Source organism: Ursus arctos, chromosome X, assembly GCF_023065955.2.
Source record: "Ursus arctos isolate Adak ecotype North America chromosome X, UrsArc2.0, whole genome shotgun sequence".
In the NCBI taxonomy this organism is placed as follows: Eukaryota; Metazoa; Chordata; class Mammalia; order Carnivora; family Ursidae; genus Ursus; species Ursus arctos.
In genome coordinates, this window is record NC_079873.1 from 13,824,397 (window position 1) to 13,847,262 (window position 22,866).

Consider the following 22,866-nt stretch of genomic DNA (forward strand, 5'->3'; position numbering starts at 1 on the left):
CTCTGGAGTCAGTGCTCACGTCCTGGATGTCACATGAGGATAAAGTCTCACCATTCAGTCATTCCTTCAACGGTATCTCCTAAGCAATGGCTCGGTGCCAGGTGCTGTTCTAGGTGCTGGGGATATGGCAGTAAATGAGACTTGGGGGTGGGGAGTGTGGGGGGACAGTGAGAGAGGGAGGAGTAAATATCCCAAAAATTTGTGTCCCACGAGAGGTAATAAAATAGATACCTTTTCATTCTTGATGTTGATAATTACAGAAATGTACGTTAACAGAAGTCTGACCGGGGCGGGGGGAATTGGTGGAATATACCTTCCAAACTCCTGGAGAAGAGAAAGGATATATGTATAGGCAAAAAAGACTCTTAAGGATAGGAACCAAAGTCACTGATAGTGGTGGTCTTCGGGTGGTAGTGTTACAAATGGTATTTATTCGCTTCTTATTGCCTTTCTAAATTTATAAATTTCCTCAAACAAGTATGTACTACTTTTATTATAATAGAGAAACAAAATTTACTAAAACGTCAAAGAAAATAAAACTCCAGAGAACCAGAACCTTCCTCTCCTGGCATTTAGGCAGCAACTGACAAGTCAGCCAGACAGGGCGATGCCTCACTCCAACAGTCACAGCAAATGATATCTTATTTCAACACACTGCCTGATTCTTTCAGAATTCACTCATGGGGTAGCCACAGGAGGAAATACACACTCATCACTGAGATATTAAGGACTGAATCCTGAAGCTTAATTTTTCATTAGGGCATTGTGCCATTTTTCAATTAAGATAGGTTTTTTGTTTTGTTTTTCTGAAAAGTGCTGATGTGTAAAACCTCATTTCCTTCCTTAGCACAACTGGCCTATGGATTTTATTTTTAATTGATTTCTATGTGCACCTAAGAGTGGCAGAGAAACTGGGCTGGTGAGCTGTGTTTGCCATAGAGCTCCTGGTGCTGTAAAGGAAACTGCAGCTCTGTGAGAACAATGCTTTGGAAAATCTGTAAAACCTAGTCGAACACACCTAAGGTTTGTATGAAAGGGCAGGCATTACTCACGGCGGCTTTGACAGTGAGAACGGAGACTAAAAAGCCGGCCAGCCCTTCAGTAATGAATGTGCCTGGATGAATTGGCCAGGTCTAATTTAGAAGGAAAGGAAGAATTGTCTAATAATGTCTCCATACAGTGGATTCATTGCACTATCTTCTTATTCAAAGCTTTTTCTGTGTTTTTGAATAAAAGAAGATTCGCACCACCCCCTCCCCCAAATCTAGCAATAAAAATACCCTCACTCAAACCAACAGAGTCTGTGAGGGGCTTAGGTTCTTAACATAAGATTCTGTTTCCGGCTAGAAATATTGTTTCAGAAAAAGCAGAAGCAATGATAGAAGGACCACAGGAAACATCTGTGTATACAAACAGGCTAGCTCACTAGGAATAAAAATGCATTATGCATCACGAAGGTCTAAATATTTTTATTAACATAGTTTGTTAAGCAAGAACTGAGAAATAAGGTTCCCTAAGAGTCCCCCATCAAATGCTTTCTTCAATATTTCATTTTATTCTTAGGAGAGAAGTAACTCTGAAATCTTATCTTAGATTTTAGCAATGAGTTTTCTATTAAAAGTTATTTCTTTTCCATCTCAGGCTGAGCAAAGCTCTGGGCCAAGGGGGTTAGGGAATTTGTTTCATAAAACTGACAGCTTGGCGAGCATTCAATCACTCGGCACTACACAGCCCAGGAGAACAAATAAGTCCTTTTCTGATGCTGCTCCAGACACATGACGATGTATGTTCCATAGCTTTATTCCTGCATTCATACTGCTTGCTTCCTGCAGCAAGAAAAGGGGGCAGAAAGCACGTCAAAAGCTTCGACGAAGCCTGCGAGGAAGCGAAATTAATCAATCGCACTCTCATTTGCAAGGTGGACAAAAATGAGCTCGTTGGCTATGCTGTTTTAATGCTTATGACCGACCTTCTTTTCCAAAAGGCCAGTATATTCAGGAAACTCTCAGCCATTTTGTTGTCCTGTCGTCAATGCTTCTAGACACGTGTCTTTGCAAGATCTGACAGAGGCTTTAACGGGCCAGATAAGGCAAGTGTGGCGGCCGCCTTTGGCAGAGGTGACACCAAGGGCAGGCTACTGGCTCACAGCCTGGGCATCGTCCTGGGCAGCAGAGACCAGCCTGCCCCAAGCCCTGCACCAGCAGGGACCCAGCTCGGGAACTTCCTGTTTAACAGGCCTAATTAGGAGCAGCCAGAGAAAGGAAACCATTACAAAATTTCTGCCCTTCTCCCTAAAAAAATTACAAGGACTTTTTTTTTGGGGGGGGGGATACTCACAGATAAGGCTATGACTGAAAAATTCTGTATGAGACACAATTAATCTACGCTGTGGAAAGACAGTGGTTACTGCTGGTGAGAAGTAATGGAGAGGATGTGGGGCGGGGCCTTCTGGGGGGCTGGTGTGGCCCCTGTCTCCGTTGGGGTGCTGGTGACTTGGGTGTGCTATTTGTGAAAATTCTTCAAGCTGTACGCATCATAGCATGCACAGTTTTCTGTATGTATGTTAGGATTTTAGACCAAAACCTGAAAATAAAAAACTGTGATGGATAATTTTAGGACTTCCATCCATATAGCTGGTACAGCTGCCATTAAAAATCAAACATTACCAAGAAAAGAATAAACCCTCTCTCCCCGCTGCTTAAAAATTCTGACCTATTTAAAATGTATGTGAAATAAAAAACCTTTTTAAAATGCTGATACTATTATTTAAGCTTTTACCCACTATGTCCTCTATGCTTAGGTAAGAATATACTGCAGGCGATTTTGCTATAACTAATATCCACTCCTCATAAAGTGATACAGAAGGGCACAGAGAAATGACAAAGCTCGTTTTCACTTGCAGACTCATTAGAGGACAGGGTACTGTTGGAGGCTCTTTCCAAAGACCCACGTCCCATTTGGGGCCTTTCTATCTCCCTCACTACCTGAGCCACGTGATCAGAAGAATCCGAACCGGACTTTTTTCACATCTCCCTCTGTTTTTCCCTTTCTCTTTTATTTCCCTGCACTGAACTCCTCCTTATTCCTGCTGCTGCGGCCCACCACGAGAATGAACTCTGATGCTTTTCCCTGTCACTGGTGTCAGGTGAGTGCTGTCACCTCACCCTCTGTTTCTCTCTGCATTTCTGGATGGAGCTGGAGGCTTGCACCAGGCCAGGACTTTCTATTCCAAGTGCTCCTCTGTCCTACCATTTACAACATGCTGTCTGCTTATTTACTGAGGTTTATTTTGCAAGAGAAATACTTGTGGTGGGGGTGGGGAAGGGAAGCTTTTGAAGACAAAAAATTTGTCATTTGGTTTCAAAAGACTTATGAATAATGGAGGGCTATGGTTCCTTTGCAAATGAAGATCCAAATGGTCTACCGCTACGAATGATTTTGCATTTTGCTGCTGTTAAAAAAAAAGTCTTTTCTAACCACGATTTCAAGGATGTAGGAACCTATTAAGAAACTGTTCTCCCCACCTAGGACCCAGTTTAAAATATTCCCATGTCTGATTAAGGACCTGCAAGTCCCAAATGCTGACAGAACCAAAGAATTTGTTCATTCACCTGAAATTCACCCTAAATATCCCAATGAATCCCTAGGGCTGGAAGGGTGGGGGGCGCTACAAGGAGGATGTGGCACAAGGTAGTTTCCAGAAAAGCAGAATGGAGTTCCCAGGCTCTTACTTTAAGAAAAGACTTTCCTTTGGACCCGGAGAAGCTATCTGAAAGGGCTTGGGATACATTCTTGCCTTTTCCATTCCCAAGCTCCCTTTCTGCTCTGTGGTGGCATCATCATACTGAGTCCCCAGGAAGAACTGAATCTTCACTGCTTTGGCCCCAAGCAGCCCAGCTGCCCAACTTGTCCGCCCTGGCAAGTGGCATGACCAACTCATCCATGTTTGCCCAGCACTGCCCAGGTTTTAAAGCTGTAAGTCTCATGTGTCAGGAACCCTCTCAATCCTGCGCAAATGAAGACAGTTGGTCACACTAGTGGCAGGCCACCAGCCAAACCCCTCTCCTCCAGCTGGGCCCAGTCAAGACCTAAACTGGCAGAATTACTCTGTGCCCCCCACTGCTTACAAATTCTGGCCTATTTAAAGTACATGAATTTGGAAAGTGTATTTAAAGCTGCTGACTGAAGGTGCTCTGGCTGTTGACTATGTCTGTCAGGTTTTCCTTTTCTCCCCCCATTTTTTGGCCCATTCACTGTTTTCAACACACTCCCTTCAGGATTGGGGGCTCAAGATGATTACATGAGCCAATGCCAACATTGTCTGCCCACTCGCCTGACTGCAAAGGGAGGGAGGGCCCAGACACTCAATCTCTCCCCTCTCCTGAGCTCCCTGACCCATCATGGCGCCTAAACTACAGAAACCAGGGTGTCATCATCATTTACTCTACCTACCAGCCATTACCGAATCCCACAGTTGGCCTCCTAAACACTTCTACAATCCAAGCACTCGCCTCTGCCACTATGCTGCTTCAGCGCAAGGTCACTGCTCTCTGGGATTTCTGCAACAGCACCCTTTTTTTGGTCTTCTTTCCCTCCTGCCCCAGTTCATTCTCCACTAGGACAAAAAAACCAAACACAGAGAGTAGATAATGTCACTGGCCTCTAAGAAACTGCTCAGGATAAAGTCCAAGTTCTTTTTCAAGGCTAACAAGACTCATTATGATCTGGGCCCCGCCCACCTTTTCTGCTCAGCATCATAAGCTCACTTTCCTCATCTGTAAATGATAGTAGCTATTTCTAAACATCGCTGTGTGGTTGAAGTGAGAGCACCTATATGAAATTCTTGGCCAGGTGCTTGAGCTCCATCGTGGATCTGGAGAAGTTGAAGTTCTTCACACCATCCACGGAAGTGGTAAAAAGGAATAGGGCAGGGGCGCCTGGATGGCGCGGTCAGTTAAACTTCAGACTCTTGGTTTCGGCTCAGGTCGTGATCTCAGGGTCATGGGATCGAATCCCACGTCAGGCTCTGCACTCAGCAGAGTCTGCTGGAGATTCTCTCTCTCCCTCTCCCTCGGCCCTGCCCCCTGGCTCGCACGATCCCTCTCTAAAATAAATGAATCTTTTAAGAGAAGGAATAGGGCATTTGGCACTGGTCACTACAGAGATGGGGGCAAGCAACAGATTTCAAGGGAGAAAAGAAACATCCCATACAAATGGGGGGAGAAGAGCTTCCTGTTCTAAGTGTCCAAAATGGAGTTGAGGCTAGGTCCAGTTGACTGGAGGAAGGTGGGTCTTACCCCTGCTGAGTGGTGGTGACAGAGACGAGAGGGACGGGGATGGGGCCCACTGCTGTGCTCCAACTTGCTGAGCTCGCTCTTGGGGAGACAGCCCAGAGCTAAGTGAGACGATGGAAGTACTCAAAGCACAGGAAGTTGACATTTCCCCACCGATCAACAGGGACAGAACCCCTGTAATAGCAGAAATGGGCCTTGAGTTCATGCCTTTGAAGACTTGCTTTTGGAAACAGATAAACTGGGAGAAATGTGTGTTTGTACTTTTTTGTATGAAGCATATTACCAGCATCTAAGCGCTACAGAGCACACTGCCAGGAGCCAAGGAGGGCTGGGCTGTTAAACGTGGTGATTAAAATGAACTTTAGGAAGTGCTGCCTGGCTCAAGATACTGAAAGGCTGGTTTGAGACCAAGCCACAAAAAAAGACACATGATTCCTGCTCTCCAAAAACGAAATAACTACAACAACAAAACAAAGAGGGAAAACGGCGAGAGAAAAGAACAGGCTCCATGGGAGAAAACACAGATCTGTGCACACTCAGACAAAAAGTGATTCCACATTGCTCTTTTATTTTATAAATATTCATAAGAAAAACAGCCTAGCAGCTACTTTCGTGAGTAACCTCAGCTACTTCTTTCCACCTGTCTTTTTCTTTTCTTTTTCTTTTTTTAAACAAGAACAACATTCTCAGCACTGCTGAAAGCTAGAACAAGAGTCAAGGTGGCCAACATGACAGTCCCCTTTCCAGGGACCTCCCCAGGCACCCTGGCCACTCATACCCCCTCTCTTCCAATCCTGCCCCAGGGCAAATGGCCTATGCCCTCCAAAAGGGACAAAGACTAAATTAGGATGAAGATACGAGGGTGGGGGGACCTGGCTCCGTTACCTGTCTGCTTCACCTGCCTCATTTGTTTTTCTTTCCTAGTTAACTTCTTTGCCGACCTTTAAATTGCAGAGAACAGCAGACTGGACAACAAATGGGCTTATCTGTCCAGACTTGCCTTCCATCACCAGGGCGGTCAGACAATTCCTAAAGATCGTGCCTCTTCCTTCACCCCGCCTGGCTCTTCATCCCTTCTCCCAAGGAGCCCCAAATTAAAATGAATGCATTCCAGAACAATTGCCAAGGGAGTGACCAAAGCTAACTGTGGCCCAAATAAAGCTGGGACTGGTAGAGGACCGGGTCTCCAGGACAGCAGCGAGAAGAAAGCTTCTCCCAGCGGACCTGAGCCAGCGACCACTGCTGCTCCCCGCGTACCAGAAGCTAACAGCTGAACCCCAGGCCACACCACTTCAGGATGCAGGAATTAGTCCTTAAGTCCAGGTAGATAACGTTCAACCAAAGGCCCGGGCACCAGCAGCACCAGGGAAATTGTTAGAAATGGAAATTCTTGGGCCCCACTCCCGACCTGCTCCCGGGGTCAGTCCCAGGAATCTGTATTTTAACAAGCCCTCCAGCTGATCTGAATGCACACTAAAGGTTGAGAACCACAGTCCACAAGCCTCTGAGAAAGGGAGGAGCTATGTTCAACTGGGAGGACATTATAGGAAAGCTGGGGGCAGAAGGGCACAGTGAAACGAGCATGCTCCACAGCTGTGCTGTCCAATACAGTGGCCACGAGTCCCATGTGGCAATTTACATTTAGAATTTTAAAAAGAAAGATAAATATTCATAACTCGCGTAAATGTGGAATTAAAAAAAAAAAAAGCCAAACTCATAGTAACAGAGTAGAATGGTGGTTACCAGAAGCTCAGATGTGGGGGGGAAAGGGGCTATTTTTTAAAAAGAAAGAAAAAAGAATGTAGATGTGGCTGCCAGGGACTGGGGGGAGGGGTCCTGGGGAGTTAGTGTTTAATGGGTACAGAGATTCAGTTTGCAAGATGAAAAGAGTTCTCGTAATAGATGGTGGTGACAGTTATGCAACAATGTGAATGTACTTAATACCACTGAACTGTACACTTGAAATGCTTAAGAAAAAAATTAAAAAGAAACTTAATTAAAAAGAAAATTTAAAAGTCAAGTCTCAGCCACACTAGTCACATTTCTAGTGCTCAACAGCAATATCTAGCTAGTGGCTAGATCCTGCCATATAGTGCATTTCTAGTGTAGAACGGAAGTTCTATTGAGCTGGGTTGTATAGAATCCCAGTCCCACCTCCTATGAGCTGTGTGACCTTGTGTAAGTTACTAACCCTCTTGGAGCCCTGATTCCTCCTTTATGAATTGAAACTCATAGTACCCACCTATCTCATTAAGGCTGTTACAAAGCTAGAAATAAAATAATAAATGTAAATCACCTGGGACAACTCTCCAGCTTATAGCAGAAGCTTCATAAATGACAGGTAATATTGTTGCTATTAGGATTTTATAAGCAATCATTGGAGATATTTGCTAATGGAACGGGCAGTCTGCATTGGCTAGGACAGACTCTTTCTGCTATGTTTCAACTGCAAGTTTCAGAGCCTGAGGAAGTGGCTCTATTTTCAGCAGTACAAGTCAGCAGTACCATCCTGAAGCAATACCCATTTGTCGGCAGGCTAGAAAGGTGGTCTCCCCATCCAGAAGCAGTATGTAAGAGACTTGAAGTAAGGCTATAATTCTTGAAGCCAGAGAGCCTCATTTTGTGTGAGGCTTGCTTGCTTTTTTTTTTTTTTTAAGATTTTCTTTATTTATTTGACAGAGAGAGAGAGACAGCCAGCGAGAGAGGGAACACAAGCAGGGGGAGTGGGAGAGGAAGAAGCAGGCTCATAGCGGAGGAGCCTGATGTGGGGCTCGATCCCAGAACGCCGGGATCACGCCCTGATCACGCCCTGAGCCGAAGGCAGACACTAAACAACTGCGCCACCCAGGCGCCCCCTTTCTTTTTTTTTCTAAACATAAATGTCATTATCCCTGGGATGGTCCATTACATTAGACTCAGGGCTTCAGTGTTCTTCATCAAGAAAGATGCCCAAGAGATCTTGTAACCTTCTTGCAAATCTCCCCCCATATAAGAAAACAAACAAAACCCCAGATAATTGTACAACCCAGAGGCATTATCCCTACCGAAGGCCAGTCATGAGGGGAAGAATGGACTGGGAAAATGGAAAGAGGAGTTTTATTTTAACTAATTAGGAAATAGGGAGTCACTGAATGTTCTTGAGGTGGGGTGAGAAGGCTAGAGAGATGCTTTATTGAGAGGAACAGCAGCTGGGGGGGCCAAGGACAGGAGTAGAGCAGACCAGTAAGGACCCCAGGGCCACACCTGGGTGAACCCTGCTGAGGCCGGCTGGCTCATGCAGCAGTGGGCAGGGCTGAGGAGAGGAGGAAGGTGGGTGGAACCTGTGTGAGCTGGCAAGAGAGTTGAAAACAGAATCAGGGATAAAAGGTCCAGGCTCCCAGAGTTCAAGCTGCATGCTCAGACGATATGTCCAAGAAGCCAGTTTTCCCTTTCAAACTCCTCTGGGGACACGACTCCGTGCTTCACGTGGGCTCTGGACAAAGCCAGCTCCCTGTGGCTGATGGGTCAGAAGAGTCGAGTAAGGGAACTCAGAGCAGCACTCTTGCTCAGGTTGGTTTTTCTGGCTCAGGAATCATAACAAAGGCTCCCCTTCATAATCTAGTTAGGCCTCCTGGGTGAATCCCAGACATTCTAATGTTCTGGATGAGTAACGTTTGAAAAAATGGAGGATCCAACATGAGTTGGACAACTTCTGACTTTGTCAAAAAAGATGTTAAACTGCAAATGCCAGGTACTATCTTGATCATTCATAAAAGAGCCGTTAACACCAAGACAAATAGGAAAGGCCATTTTAGAATAAAGGGCAGTTTTGTGAAATGGATAAGGTTTAGCTTTAAAAAAGAAACTCACTACATTTACACTTTTCTTTCATTTCACTGTGAATGGGCAGAAATTTGGTCCCATGCCTGGTCTGTGGGGACCAATGGTTTATGTGACATTCCAAGATGGCTCTCTGTGTGGTTTGGGCTGTAATAATCATCCTCGATGACCCCAAATCCAGCTGCCCAGCTCCTAAGAGCAAAAACAAAGCCTGAGGTTTCTTGGTGTGGGTGTGTCTAGCACGGAAAGGCAGGGCAGAATCAGCCTTTTCTTGCCTTCTTAAAATGCAAGTGATAAGCCACAAAGGCTCCTAGAACGAATGGTCTCAGATTGATATTTTCGCATTCAATAATTTCACATTTAGTCTAGTGGGTTAGTGATTTTTTTTTTCCAAAGAGGAAATTGCAGCCAGAGCTAATTGCTCAATCTGAAATATATCTGGACATTGTTTAGATGTTGGAAAGGAAACAGTGATGTTGGAGAGGTTTAGGAAAAAGAAGGGCATTAATTTAGGAAAAAAAGCAAATGTAAATTAATAGAAAATGTAGCCCCGGATGATTTCCGAAGCTCTGATATATACAGCCAAAGAAAGAGCACCCCTATTTTGAGCTTTTCTTGATATTTTTCTTATTTCTAAAATGCAAAAGGAAATTCATGAGCACAGGCTCAATCCATTCCCATCCATTGATTTGTTGGCCAATCAATGGCCATTGTAATCTGAAAAAAATAACACCAGTTTCTATGAACCTTTCCAAGTGAGGCCGTGTTCGGGTAAGCTTAATAAAGAGAAAAACAGCAAGGACCATCTGGAAAACACTCTTCCGGAGTCGCGAAAGATAGTGGCAGCCTTTGCCCAACCTGCTATAAATAAGTGTCTCAGGAAAAAAAACACCCGATTTTCAAATCTGTTTCTACTTAATACAGCTGCAATGGAGTTTATTTAGCTTTTCCCTATAGCAGGAGGACTGTTTGCATTTTTATGACAAGGGTCTAAATGTGTTTCACAGCCACTGCCACTGCCATTATTTTGAGGAACAACATACCACTTGGACCTGTCTGTCTGCTTCTGCGGCACACGGCGGTGGCCCCAGTGGCCTCTGCGCCACGAAACTGGCCTCCAAAGCCCAGATTTATGATCCTGTTTCCTCTTGCAGTGTTGCAACCATCACCCAAATCCTAGCTGGCTACTTAGAATGACCAAGTGTCACGTGCTGCCAGTCATTTATCTGCCTGGACCTGGCACGCTGTGCATGTCTGCCAAGCTCACTGCCTCTTCCTTCGTGATGACGAGGAAGACTCAAAGTGCTCCTCGGGGGAGGCTAGAACTCACCGATGAAGGTGTATTGGTGGCTTGGCCAACCCCTACGTGCTCAAGCTTTTCCATCTTTCCTCACTGGCTAAGCCTGACACTCCGAATTCCTTCAGACACTCTTTGGGAAAGGTCAGCCTCCCTTGATGGCCGCAAAATGAAGTGGCGCCCCTGATGTCTGCACCGAGCACCACCAAACGCCCATCGCACTCCAAAGACTGGCAGGCATGTTGACCTCGGGGCACTCGCCTGTGTAATGAGTGACCCGCTTCTCTGTTCCCCCTCTGTCCCCCCAGCGCTCATCCCATTTCCATGTTTTAGCCCCACAACACCTTCCCTGAGAATGCATAACCCTTCTTTCTAGACTTTCAAGGGAGCCTCAGAAAGAGGATGGCTAAGGGCTTGTCCCAGTGGCAGCCTTTCATTTGCTGCCGCTGACTGCAGGCATTACCAGCTTCAAGCTACCCAAAGGAGCCCTGCTGACACCCTCTTTCCCCAGTGAAACTGCTGCGAGGAAGCAAATGTGTGAGAGAGGGAGAGAACTGGGAGGGATGGGGAGGACCACCTAAATCTGAATGTCCCATCGTTTTGAGAAATGCCCCATCTGCCCACCATTGACATTCTCTCTCAACGGTCCTAGAAAATATAGAAATTAGTGGTGGGTAAAGGACTGCCACAATCTGAAATGAGTCTATTACAGTGTTATGCGCAGAGCTCTCCCAAGTACACTAAAGGGCTAAATTAATTGGCTCAGGCTTAAGATGCTACAGGAGAAATGACAGTGGAGAGGGGGCGGGGTAGATGAAGATGCCTGGTAGCTTTGAAAGCATGCCTCGAATCAGGTGCACATGAGAAAGAAATTAGGGAGGAAAAAACCTGCTCTCTTCATGAAAAACCAGAAAAGCCCTTAGTTATTACAGTGTGCCCCCCAATTACCTACACCTTATTCAGTTGCCTGCCTTAAAAAAAAATCTCTGTGCTTATCCAATCTTATAAACTCATCCACCAACTTTAGAATGAAATCAGGCACATGACCCACTTCCAACTGTTAATTAATCCCCCCCATGAACAGTATATATAAAAGTCAGGGGGATAAATTGTGTCGTTTACTATTTCAAAATGAATTTGCCAAAACCCACAAATTACTTATTAACCTTTGTCTAGACCAGTGTTTCTCAACCAGAGGCGATTTTGTCCCAGAGAGGACATCTGATGAGGTCTGGAGACATTTTTGGTTGTCACTATTGTGGTGGCAGGGAGCGATGCTACTGGCATCTAGTGGGTAGAGGCCGGAGAGGCTGCTAACATCCTCAGTGTCCAGGCCCCCTGACCCCAACAAAGAAAAATCTGCTCTAAAATGTCAACAGTGTCAAGGTGGAGAAACTGTGCTTTGGATAAAGCCAAACATGTTCAGCCTTTAATATTCATATCTTTGGCAGTCATCAAAGAGAGAAGACATCATTTTCTTTGAAATCTAAGGATGGTTTACATATATGTTAGCTAAGGACATGTTTATTCCTTTCCAAATAAATGCCATAGGTTCTCAGTCTGAACCTAGAAACATTAAAAAAAATACTGTGAAGGGGCGCCTCCTGGGTGGCTCAATCGGTTAAGCATCTGACTCAGTTTTTTTAATTTTTTTTTTTTTTGAGAGAGACAGAGAGGGGAGGGGCAGAGGGAGAGAATCTTCAATCAGACTCCCCTCCACCACGTTGAGCATGGAAACTGAAACAGCACTCGAGCCCACAAACCACGGGATCATGACCTGAGCCTAAACCAAGAAGTTAGATGGTCAACCTACTGAGCTATCCAGGCACCCCCATGCACCCAACTCTTGATTTTGACTCAGGTCATGATCTCAGGGTGGTGAGATAAAGCCCTGTGCTAGGCTCCGTGCTGGGCATGCAGCCCGCTTAAGATTCTCTCCCTTGCCCTCTGTCCCTCCTTGCCCCCACCCCCCAATCATGCACTCGCTCGCGTTTTTTCTCTCTCTTTCTCTCTGTCCCTAAAAAAAGAAAGAAATACCGCAATGATGGCAGGGGTAGATAAGGTGCATTTTAAATGCATATTTCATCAGTCTAAATGGATGGAAATTAATATCCCATAAAATAAAATGATTATCTAGTTATGTTCCATACAAAACCAGAATCAATACATTGTATCTTACTTAACCTGCAATTAGAGTTTTTTAAAAAACGAAAACAAGGAAATGCCATTCTTTTCCATTTCTTGCTTCTTGGGTACACATTTCTAAACATGAGGCATAAAAAACAAACAAGCAGACAAAAACCTTTTTTTAAAGCAGATTTCTCCAGAGCATAAAAAGCTTCCTGAATCATTCCATTTTATTTACTGTAGATTCAATCATTCTTAGTGAGCAAAACATGCAGCCCATTCTCTTGGTTATGCCTGCCTGGCTTTCCAAATGCCCTCAAAACTGGAATGATGAATCATATACTTTGGCCCCGCTGTGTCAATTAATAGTAAGCAAAGAATCCCACACAGCCAAGACAGAACTTTCTGCCTGATATTTGTGTGTATGTGGGAGGGTGGGGTTGGGGGTGGGAGTCCTTCAGCCAATTGTTTCCAGAGGGTCTTAAGAGCAGGTGTTGAGATTCTCTAAAATTCCTTCAGTTCTAGAATATTCTGTGTTGCTCTATAGTGACCCTAGCATGGGGGCGGGCTATGGTCAGGAGAAATGCAGGTTCCTAGAGTTGGCCTAGAGCTTCCAGGCTTAAACCACAAAGGAAATAATGGCTGACAGCTATACCATCACGACCCTTCCAGGACACCATTCTTTCCTCTGAATTATAAGGCAAAAGCGGTCATACGCACAAAAGCAAAAATAACAACAACGACAAAAATGCCCAAACACACCCAGTCCTGGCTGCCAGCGAGGCCCAAATCTGCTGGTGAAAAAGAACAGTTGCTACAGTGCAGCTGGAGGAGCTTTTCCAGGGAACTGGTAATACCCTGGCTGTTAATGAATTATTTTTCGCCAGAACGTCGGATTCTTCCTGTGCTCCAGTAAACAGTCTGCTTCTGCCATGGGAAACAAAACCAGCTCCTTCCGAGGAGCTCAAAGAGGTCAGCCAAGGGTCCCCTGTGGGGGCAGCCCCCTCAGGGGCCAGAGCCATGGGGCCTGACCTATAAATCACCGCAGCCCCAAGTTCATTATTCCAGCCCTTTCCATCTACTTAAGCCATGCCCAGCTCCCAAGGAAGGGACCAGGAAGACCAGAGTGCCAGCTGTGAGCCTTCCCCCATCCCCAGGAACTATCCCTTCATCGGGTTTCCTCATCTGCAGCATCACGATGTGTGAAATTGGGCTTCCTTGCATTTATTCTGTCTCTTTCGCAGAAACTGTATGTATCTCCTTGCTCTTGTTTTCATCAAGCTGTCAGGAAATAACTATGTGCACCCTCTTTTTCCCTTTCCTTTCTATAAGATTGGCTCCAGCCCCAAATAACCCACTCTCACCATTAGGGTGTCTACTTGGGACACTATTCTTTAAGCACGAACCTCAGGAAGGATATTCTTAGACAAGGTGTCAAGGAAATCAGTTGCTCAGGCAAGAGACAGCTGTCCACTAGACGAGGACACCAGCCCGGGGCGGGGTGAGGTGGCGGAGAGGACAGGAAGGGGGCCATTTTGGTCAAGCCAGCCCTGCCCATTCCCAGCCCTGCCTTGCTCTCTCAAATCCACAGAGTTTCAGGAGCCCACATTCCTCAGGGGAACTTGACTGAGCAAACATGCTCATGGATAGGCTGGATTAGCACCCCCCCCAATGACACCTTAGCTACTGAAAATCAAAGTTGCCTGAGGCCAGGCTGTCGGCGCATGCCTCCCATCTGCCATGGAGACAGAGGGTGTTTGTGCCCCCTAAACTATCTGGAGGTACTATGAGGCTGAAGGCACAGGTTGGTGGTTAGTTTGCTCTAGAGAAGCACTGCCTAGTAGAAATATATGTGTCACTTAAAAGTTTCTGGTAGGCACATAAAAAAGATTAAAAGAAACAGGTGACATTCATTTTAATACTGTAGCTTATTTGACCAGTATATTCAAAATATGATCATTGTACCATGTAATTGATATAAAAATTATTAATAAGCTATTGTGCATTCTTTTCTTTTTGTACTAAGTCTTAGAAATCACGTGCACATGTTATCCTTATAGCACATCCTACTCTGGACTGGCCACCTTCTGACTACTAATAGCCACGTGTGACTTGTGGCTACTGTATGAGATGGTGCAGATAACAGAACATTTCCATCATCATAAAAGGTTCTATTAGACAATGCAGTGCAAGACCAAAAAACTGTGGGAAGAAAGAGTGACAGGTGAGAGCAGGGTGAGCCATCAAGATACTGGAGCTAAGAATTAAAGCAGAAATGGGAATCACAAGGATTGGGATATTCTAGAAGCCCAGCCCTACCGCTAACGGGAGATTAAAATGGGTTTTTATGAGAGGCCCAGGGCCCATGCCTACATTGTGGGGGGCTGCCCCACAGCAGTGGGAAAGTCAGCAAGTATAATTATTACTCAAGGCATCTGCTGGGTGAACCACCTCCATCTTATCTCTTCTGATCTGTTAAGGCAGGGGCTGGAACAGAAGATCACCAAAGTCACGTACGTTCTTTCAATAACAATTCTGGGTTTGCAATCTAATTTGGTGAAGCAGATAAAGAAACATGATCAAATTACGTGCGCCTGTGTTTGCGCATGTATGTGTTTGTGTGTGTGTTCTTGGCTGGAGAGGGAAGGGGGGTCATGTGCAAAATCCAGAAGTACAAATGCGACCACTAAAATCACCTCCTCACCAGTTGCCATCAGAACACAGAGAGACTCAAGAGGCTCATGAAGAAATTTGGAGCCACAAAGGAGATGCCTCGAGTCTAGAAAGAATGAGATGACGGGCATCCGGGAAGATGAACAGGCCAGAGGGAGAAGTGGTAATCAGAGGCATTCTCCAAAGGCAAGAGCTGCCAACTCTATTGTAAGGATGGCACCCTGATCCCCAAATCAAGCTTAATTCAGAATCCCACACAGGCTTTTGTATAGGGGAGAGTACAATTAGCTATCTTCCCCCCTCCTCGAGAGCCCCGAGAGCCTCATTCTCTGAGGTCCCCTCATATTCTGATCAGGGAGGCAGCAGAACCATATACGGATTCAAATCCTGGTTCTCCCAGTGGCTCCAGAGTTTCTAGCAGGTTAAAGGCTACCATCTGGTTGGAAAGGGGCTAAGGGACTTGCTTAACATGATGCATTTGGGGAGCAAGACCTCATCCCATTTTTATTGAGAATTTATTTATTCGAGACAGTTAAGAGTCAGAAATACTTTACCTATCCTTTGGTCCTACCATGGACTTTGGGCTAATTATTTAACCTGCCTTAGCTTAGTTTCCTCATCTATAAAAATGGGAATGCTCTTGTCCATACCACATAAACTTGTTGACTTGGACATACCCCAGGCTAGAAATGGAGCGTGACACCAACAACTCCAAATCCCCAAACAAACATAAAAATCTCTGGATTAAAAAAAAAAATCTCTGGCTTTCTCCCTGCTGAGTCTCCCTTGACGATGACTTACAGCTGCCTCCCTACCACCATTCACTCCATCAGCTCCATCACTTAGTCACTCAACTCATTTATTAAGCAACAGTTGGGCGCTGGAAATTCCAAGATGACAAGGCATAGTTTTTCCATCTGAAATAGTCTGGGACTATCTGTGGTCTATCTACTTGATACATAGGCACGTATCTTGCCTCACTGGGCTGCCTCACTGGTAGGCTCCCCACCCCCAAGTTAGGTACCACAGTTTGTGAATGAGTAGGGGCTGAGGACTCCAGCCGTTGGGAGAAATAAATAAGACTTGAAAGAGGGTTAGAGAGACATGTTGCTTCTTTAATTCATAAACACCGAAGTCTGGACTCTGACACACGACTGGAAATTTCTCTGAGCCTCAGATTCTTTATCTGTAAAATAATGCCTCCATCACATCATGGTTTCCCACATGTGAAGTGCTTGGCAGACGGAGGGCAATGACAAATGTTAATTCCTTTCCCAATTTATTTCCCTCCACTACCCTCCCCCCCCCAGATCTAAGGTTAGGGAAGGAACCAGAGAACAGACACTTGCTATTTTCTTATTGCACATTCAGAGCACACTGTGTGTGGAGATTGCCACATATACCTCCATTCAGGATCGGATGGAGTTGGGGAGGCCAGTCCCATCTAGCTTTTGCATTTTCTTCTTCTTTCTTGCTTTCCAGAGGCCCTGTCTCAGAGGCTGTTTTTGGCTACAAGACTTTATTTATTTTACAGTTCTTACCCGACTGCCCACTGACCAAGTTCTTACACTGGCAACTGGCATCACCTGGAAAGCTGTTTTCTCATTTTTTTCCTGAGATGGGCAGGTTTTCCGGGGCCAAACCTCAACAGCTGGAAGTCTGGTGCTTCTCTGCATGATAAAGGACTACCTCCTTGGTTCCATGGGCTTTGCCAAAGCGGCCAATACCCCAAGTTCCAGTCTAATTTGGCTCACTGTGCCTGGGCCACTTTGGAATGCTTCTAGTGGGCATTAGTCAGGATGAGACACAAGTGACCATTTGTAGGATATTTACTGGGGGGTGTGGATTCGGGAGTGGGTAGGTGGCCTCTCAGAGCTTCTAAGGGGCACAGAAATTGGGGTGCCACCCAGTTTTTGATTCTGTGCCTCCCAGCCCACCCCCGACTTCTGAAAGTGGCACAGCTCCCCACGTTCCTCTTTGAGAAGAAAACGATGTGACAAAACAGTGGGTGGGGGCATAATGCTGCCCTGGTGAGTGGCTCCCACCCACTGGCCTCCCCACTAGTCTCCTCCCACACTGCCACCCCCGCAATGTAACAAAAGCACATCAAAACACATTTGCAAACTTAATCCTAAGTCTCTTGGTCAATCAACACACGATTCTGAAGACTCAAAAGGAGGAAGAGAGTCATCTAGACAACGCTGGGAACGATTCCCTCGGAAAAGCACAGAAAACCTTGCTTGATGCATGCAAGGCTAAGAATTGTTTTCTCCCTGCTGGCTGCTTTTCTCTGTTCTAAAGAGAAGCTTCCAAAATCAGCTAAATGAAGGGATCACACCAGAGGATGAGAGATAATGCTAAACCAACAAAAACAAAGACCCAAATGAAACAGAGCGAGCCATGAGAATCCGCGGTCATCAAAACTTTGTTTGGCCGTATCTATTTATCATCGCTGCACACCCGGGCTCTGCGGAATATCATTCTGTTGATGTCACTTATCCTCAGCAAAATATTTACACATCCTTTAAAATGCCAGATGAGGGGGGCTGGCCGCAAGGCGCCCCTCAAGCCCCACCGCCAATTCTGGGCAGACCGTGAGATGGGGGCACGACGGGGGGGGGGGGTGGCTCCGGCAGGCACAGGTAAGAGCTACCGAGGGTTCGGGAACTCGGCCACCCAGGAGCTGCGCTCTGCCCTGCCCACCTCTTCCCTACCTGACTCTGCAAGAAGCAGCCTCATCCCCCCCACCCATATGGTGTCAGTGCCTCCTCCTCCTCCTCCTCCCCCTGCCTTTCTCATTGATTAAGTTCTCAAACCATTGTTAAAGCTGGGTTGCTTTCCCCTGGAAAACTAGGCTGAATTCATTAAGCTTTCCCCTGCCACAAAAGGAATATTCATAAAAGTTTGGCAGGCAGAAAGGGAGGCTGACTGCATGCCATGGGGTGGGTGACAATTCGCTCCTCCAAAGCCACCTTCTTCTTGCGTGCCCCATCCCTCTCTCCATCCATCCGTCGTGCCCCAAACCTACTCCAGGGACTTCTGATAGGGAAACACAAAGCAGCAGCTGTTTGGCAACATTTCTACCCCTCGCCGGCAACTGTGGTGGGATGCCATTTCCCCACCCAGGCGGAGCTTATCCTGAACAATAGTCGGGCTTTAAACGGCAAACAAGCAAACACATAGAGCACAACCCCAACCCCGAAAAAGCCAACGCGGGGAGAAGCGATAACTCCCTCCGTAGCAAAAGGCACCGCTGAAACGCACGCAAAAATGCTGCGAGGACGCTGTTCGGTGCCTAACATGGCAGAAAGCCCGAGCTGGTGCGGCCACCCCGGGTCTGGGCATTGGGGGGCACGAAGGCTCCCGGGACGCCGACGCACACTCACCCGGCTTCGGGGGGATGCGGGGCTGGCCGAGCGTCACAAAGACAAGCCCAGCGCGATCTGGCAAAACCCAACTTTCCACCCGGCTCGCCAGGGCCGCCAGATACGTCAACAGAATCCATCTTTCGAAGGGCCTGGAAGGCGCCGGGTTTTCCGGGCCGGGGCAGAGCGGCAAAGCCGGAGGCGGCCCGGTGCGGTGCCCGGGCACGGAGTCCGCCGCGCGCCGCCCTCTGTGCCGGGTGCCAGCGCTGGTGGCGGCCCGAAACCCACTTCGGGGCCCCCGCCCCGCCGGCCGGCGCCGCCTCTCCGGCCCCGCCAGCCAGTGCGCGGCGCCGGGAGCAGGAGCGGGGCCCGGGGACGCCGCACGGGTGGCGGCCTCAGCCCGCGTCCCCGCCCCCGCCCGGCCCTCCCAGCTGGCCCCGGCCTCCTCCGGGCGCCGTCCTGCCCACGGGAGCAGGCCCCTCCCCGGGCGCCGGGCCCCGCCAGGCGCGCCCAGCCCGGCGCGCCCCCTGTGTCCCGGTGGCAGGTCCGCACGGGGAGGGCGGGGGAGGGGGACCCCGGCCCGCACTGGGGCACCGCGGTGGCTACCTCGCAATCGCGGCCGCCGCCTCCAGGAAGCCACGGGGTGATCGCGGGTGCGGGAACTCTCCGGTCTCGCCTCGCCGCCCGCCGCCTGAAGGGGGTGCGCAGCGGTGGGAGCCGCCGTCGCCGCTGTCACCGAGCCGCTGTCGCCGCCGCCGCCGCCGGTTGTGCGTGAGTGTGTGTGCGCCTGTGTCCGGACGAGTGTGTGTCTGCGTGCGGCGCCCGGCCTTTACTATATACACCAAGGGGTGGGAGGAGGCGGGGAAGGGGAGGGCTTGGGGGAGGTGGCGGAGGAGGGGGAGCAGGAGGGGGGCGAGAGGGTACCCGAGGAGGCGGCGGCGGAGGAGGGACAGGTGATCTCGCCCACGGGGAGGGCGTGGCTGTGGGCGGCGCAGGGTGGCAGGAGGAAGGGGCGCCCAAGGCGCGGGCCAGGGGAGGGGGAGATGGACATCGGGGAGGGCCGACGGAGCGGGGATCTTGCTGCCAAGTGGAGGGCTGGGGACCATTCCAGACCCCAGGATGAAGAAGAGCGAGAACAGAGCTCAGGAGAGAGGAAGTGGCTGGCTGATGGGGGCAGGAGAGGTGGGAAGGGCCCAGCGATCACCTCCTAAAATGCCAGTGTGATACAGGTATAACATCCTTCTCATAAGGTGTGAGATTATTAAAGACAAAATTAGCCCACGGACATAATCTAATTTCCACAAACTTGCATGAGAGGTGATTTGTTTATTAATCTAACATTTCTTAAGCACTTGGTGTTTGCTGGACACTGGGGCTAAGACCTGGAGTTACAGAGGTGATTGAATATATGGTTGCTAACGAGTAAATAAGTAATAGGTATTAGTAGTACTACTGATCATTTAAAAATAAAATAAAAAACGTAAATCCTATAAATGTTTTAAGAGAGCAAAGGAAGCAACTGCACTGGTTTAATTAATCCCTACAGATGTAAAGATTTTTTTCTGGAAATCAAACCAGGATGAAGATACTTGAGAGAGAATGGAAGAGCTGGTTACTTTAATCAGAGCAGAGAGCAGTCTGAATCTAGCCGTCCTTTGCATGTTCAATCCTCCATCTCAACACGGGGATTAGGAACCATGACTTCCCTCTTGTAGAATTTGGGGTGGCCACACAGAGTGTGAAAGACATAGAGAGCAGCCTGGCAAGTTTATGGGAACCTGAACTCGTGTTTGAGAGGTTCTATTCTAACCTTGTTGTGTTGCGAGCATAATGTGGTAGAAATCAGGGCCACATGATGACTTTTGTGGATATTTTTGCCTTTGTGAATTCCGCCTCCATTAAACAAAATACCTAAAAGTGGTATTTTATAATTGCATTGGTGTAAAGATAAATGTATTATTATATGTTAATACATTTTCTTCAGTCTAGAAAATCAATTTTTCTTTTGATTTTAAATGAAATGAAAATATTTCTGTGGGCTCCTGAAAGTATTGCAGGCTCCAGGCACTGTGCCTATTGCTCCTAAGAAAGAAGTTAAGCCCTGGTGGTACCATTCCTTGATACTGAATCTCCTCTTTTGAAAAAAAAAAAAGTTAAATTAAGAAGTACTCAGTCAACATAGAGGCAGAAAGGCACACAATATAAGTTTAAGAATTGATAATAATGAATATCAACAGAAAATGCCAGTTCCTACTTGTTTTGGTCAGGCTCTCGGGGTCTCAAATGAGCTTCGAGTCATTAATGATACCTGTGGAAATATTTGCCTGTGAATGTGTCTTCAACCATTTCAGTAGCCAACCATTTCCTCTAGAGATCTCATAAATGTTCTGAATCCTTGAATCAGGTATGTGAGGTCTCTGTTGCCAGGACCTAGCCTGAATGCAACTAAAGACACAGCTGGGCAATTATAATTGGGCAAGTTCATGGATGAAAGATCCATAAAGGTTTTGTGTGTGCTGAGGGGGTATGTGTGTATAAGGTAGGGATTGATATCCTGGAAGGCAATTACTAGCCTATTTCTTTTGTTGGCCTCATCACAACCCTGGGTTAATGTTTGATCCTCGCTGGCAGTTGTGATTCATATTTGCTGCCCTTTGAGGTGCTTATGTTTTCAGGAAAGACTATATTGATTCAGATTCATGCATAATAAACAGGCATTATGGTCCCACAGAAGTGTACAGTGGCACCCTTCTGAATTTTCATCGTGACTGCCCTTGCAGAGAGAAGGAAAAAAGAGAAGTCCATAATTATAGAGCTGGTCTGGATAGGGGAGGAGATGTCTGGGGACAGAAATAAGACATTAATATGGAAGAATTGTATTCATACAGTTAAAGGGATGCCCAAGAAAATGGAGGGAAGAAAGGATATGCCCAAATAGCAGGAAAGAACCCAAAGAATCTTCCAGGGCGGCTCAGGGTGATTTTCGAGATCTCTGATTTTAATATTTGGTGATTTTAAGTAAGGACTCAAGAAATTTCCCATCTCCCATCTGATTCTTTGATCTATACCTTGCTTTTCCAATATAGCATCTCCTCATAATCTAGTTTTCACATACTTGCCAGATGGATGATTCATTTATTTATCCAAATAGACATCCATTAAGCACCTGCTGTATGCCAGTCACTGAGCTAAGGACTATAGTTAGAGAGACGGTTAACATGTGGTTGCTGACCCCAAAGAGCTCAGAGGCCAGTGATACGATGTGACACTATATAGTGCATGAGGTGTTACCACATGGACTAGGTGAACTCCAAAGGAGTGGGGCTAGCCCTGTGCTGGGAGAGGGTAGAGAATGGCATGGGGCAGAGCAGTGAGAAAAGTCTGCACAGAGATGGTGACAAGAGCTGAGCATTGAGAAATAAGTAGAAGTTTTTCGAAGTACGGGAAAGACATTACAAATGAAAGGAACAGCAGGCACTGAAGCTCAGATGCAAAGCACATTCTGGAGGTTGCAAATATTCTGTGAGACCGGAGTAGAGGCTGTGAAGAATAGCAGGGGTGGGGGTGGAGGAGGCTAGGGAGCAGCTGAGGTCCCTGGTCTGTGTGTAAGGAGCTTTTCCTTGTAGTCAATGGGGAGCCAATGAAGACTTAAAGCAAGGAGGTAACCAAGAAAGATCTGGGTTGAGGAATGCTCCCTCTATTCATGGGTGTAAAGGGCCAATTGGAGGGAGTGAGGTTGGCAGCAGAGAGACCAGGTGAGAGAGGCTGTGGCAATGATCACGGTTTAAATCAAGGTAGCACCAGCAGAGAAGAAGAGTAGGAACTTTGAGTCAAGTTCTACTCAAGATGCAGAATTGACAGGACTCAATGATGCAGGAAACAGAAGGAGCGAGGGTAACTGGTACCTGGCTTTCTGAATTGGGTGACAGGGTAGGTTGAGGGGTGTAGTCAGTGAGACAGACATCCTAGGAAGAGAAGCAGATTTGGGACTGGAGATGATGAATGTTATACGTTCCCCCAGAAGCAGATCCTGAAACAAGGATTCAAGAGCAGAAAGTTGATTTGGAAGGTGAAGGTAGGAGGCCTTCAATAAGTGATGGCTAGTCATGACTCTCTCCCCTCACGTTTGTGCTTTGGGCTCTTATTCCCAAGAAGCTTCAATACCCCTTACCTAGTACAAGTCTTACAACCTTCCTTTTCCATGCGGAGGGAGCAGGTGGACAGACTGGGTTTGGAGCCATGTGTCACCTGAGGCTACCAGGATTTGTCCAAATTAGGAGAGAGCCCTGTA

General features: G+C 47.0%; 1 protein-coding gene and 1 long non-coding RNA gene across 8 annotated transcripts in view; one reads left to right on the forward strand and one right to left on the reverse strand.

Moving 5' to 3' along the window:
- The window catches only part of RAI2 (retinoic acid induced 2), a 60,964-nt gene extending 41,582 nt beyond the window's left edge, over positions 1 to 19,382 (reverse strand). For 3 of the 6 annotated variants that reach the window (XM_026480242.4, XM_026480240.4, XM_026480238.4), the window contains exon 1: positions 18,597 to 18,923. The gene's annotated coding sequence lies outside the window, so the exon portion shown is untranslated. Of the gene's footprint in view, positions 1 to 18,596; positions 18,924 to 19,181 lie in introns of those variants that run through there. The other 3 variants (XM_057310321.1, XM_057310316.1, XM_057310314.1) reach the window with 2 other exon arrangements.
- LOC113242259 (uncharacterized) overlaps positions 19,031 to 22,866 on the forward strand; it is a 28,124-nt gene continuing 24,288 nt past the window's right edge. The window contains exon 1 of one of the 2 annotated variants that reach the window (XR_008958731.1): positions 19,031 to 19,119. This is a non-coding gene — a long non-coding RNA (uncharacterized LOC113242259). Of the gene's footprint in view, positions 19,120 to 19,265; positions 19,347 to 22,866 lie in introns of those variants that run through there. The other variant, XR_008958732.1, reaches the window with a different exon arrangement.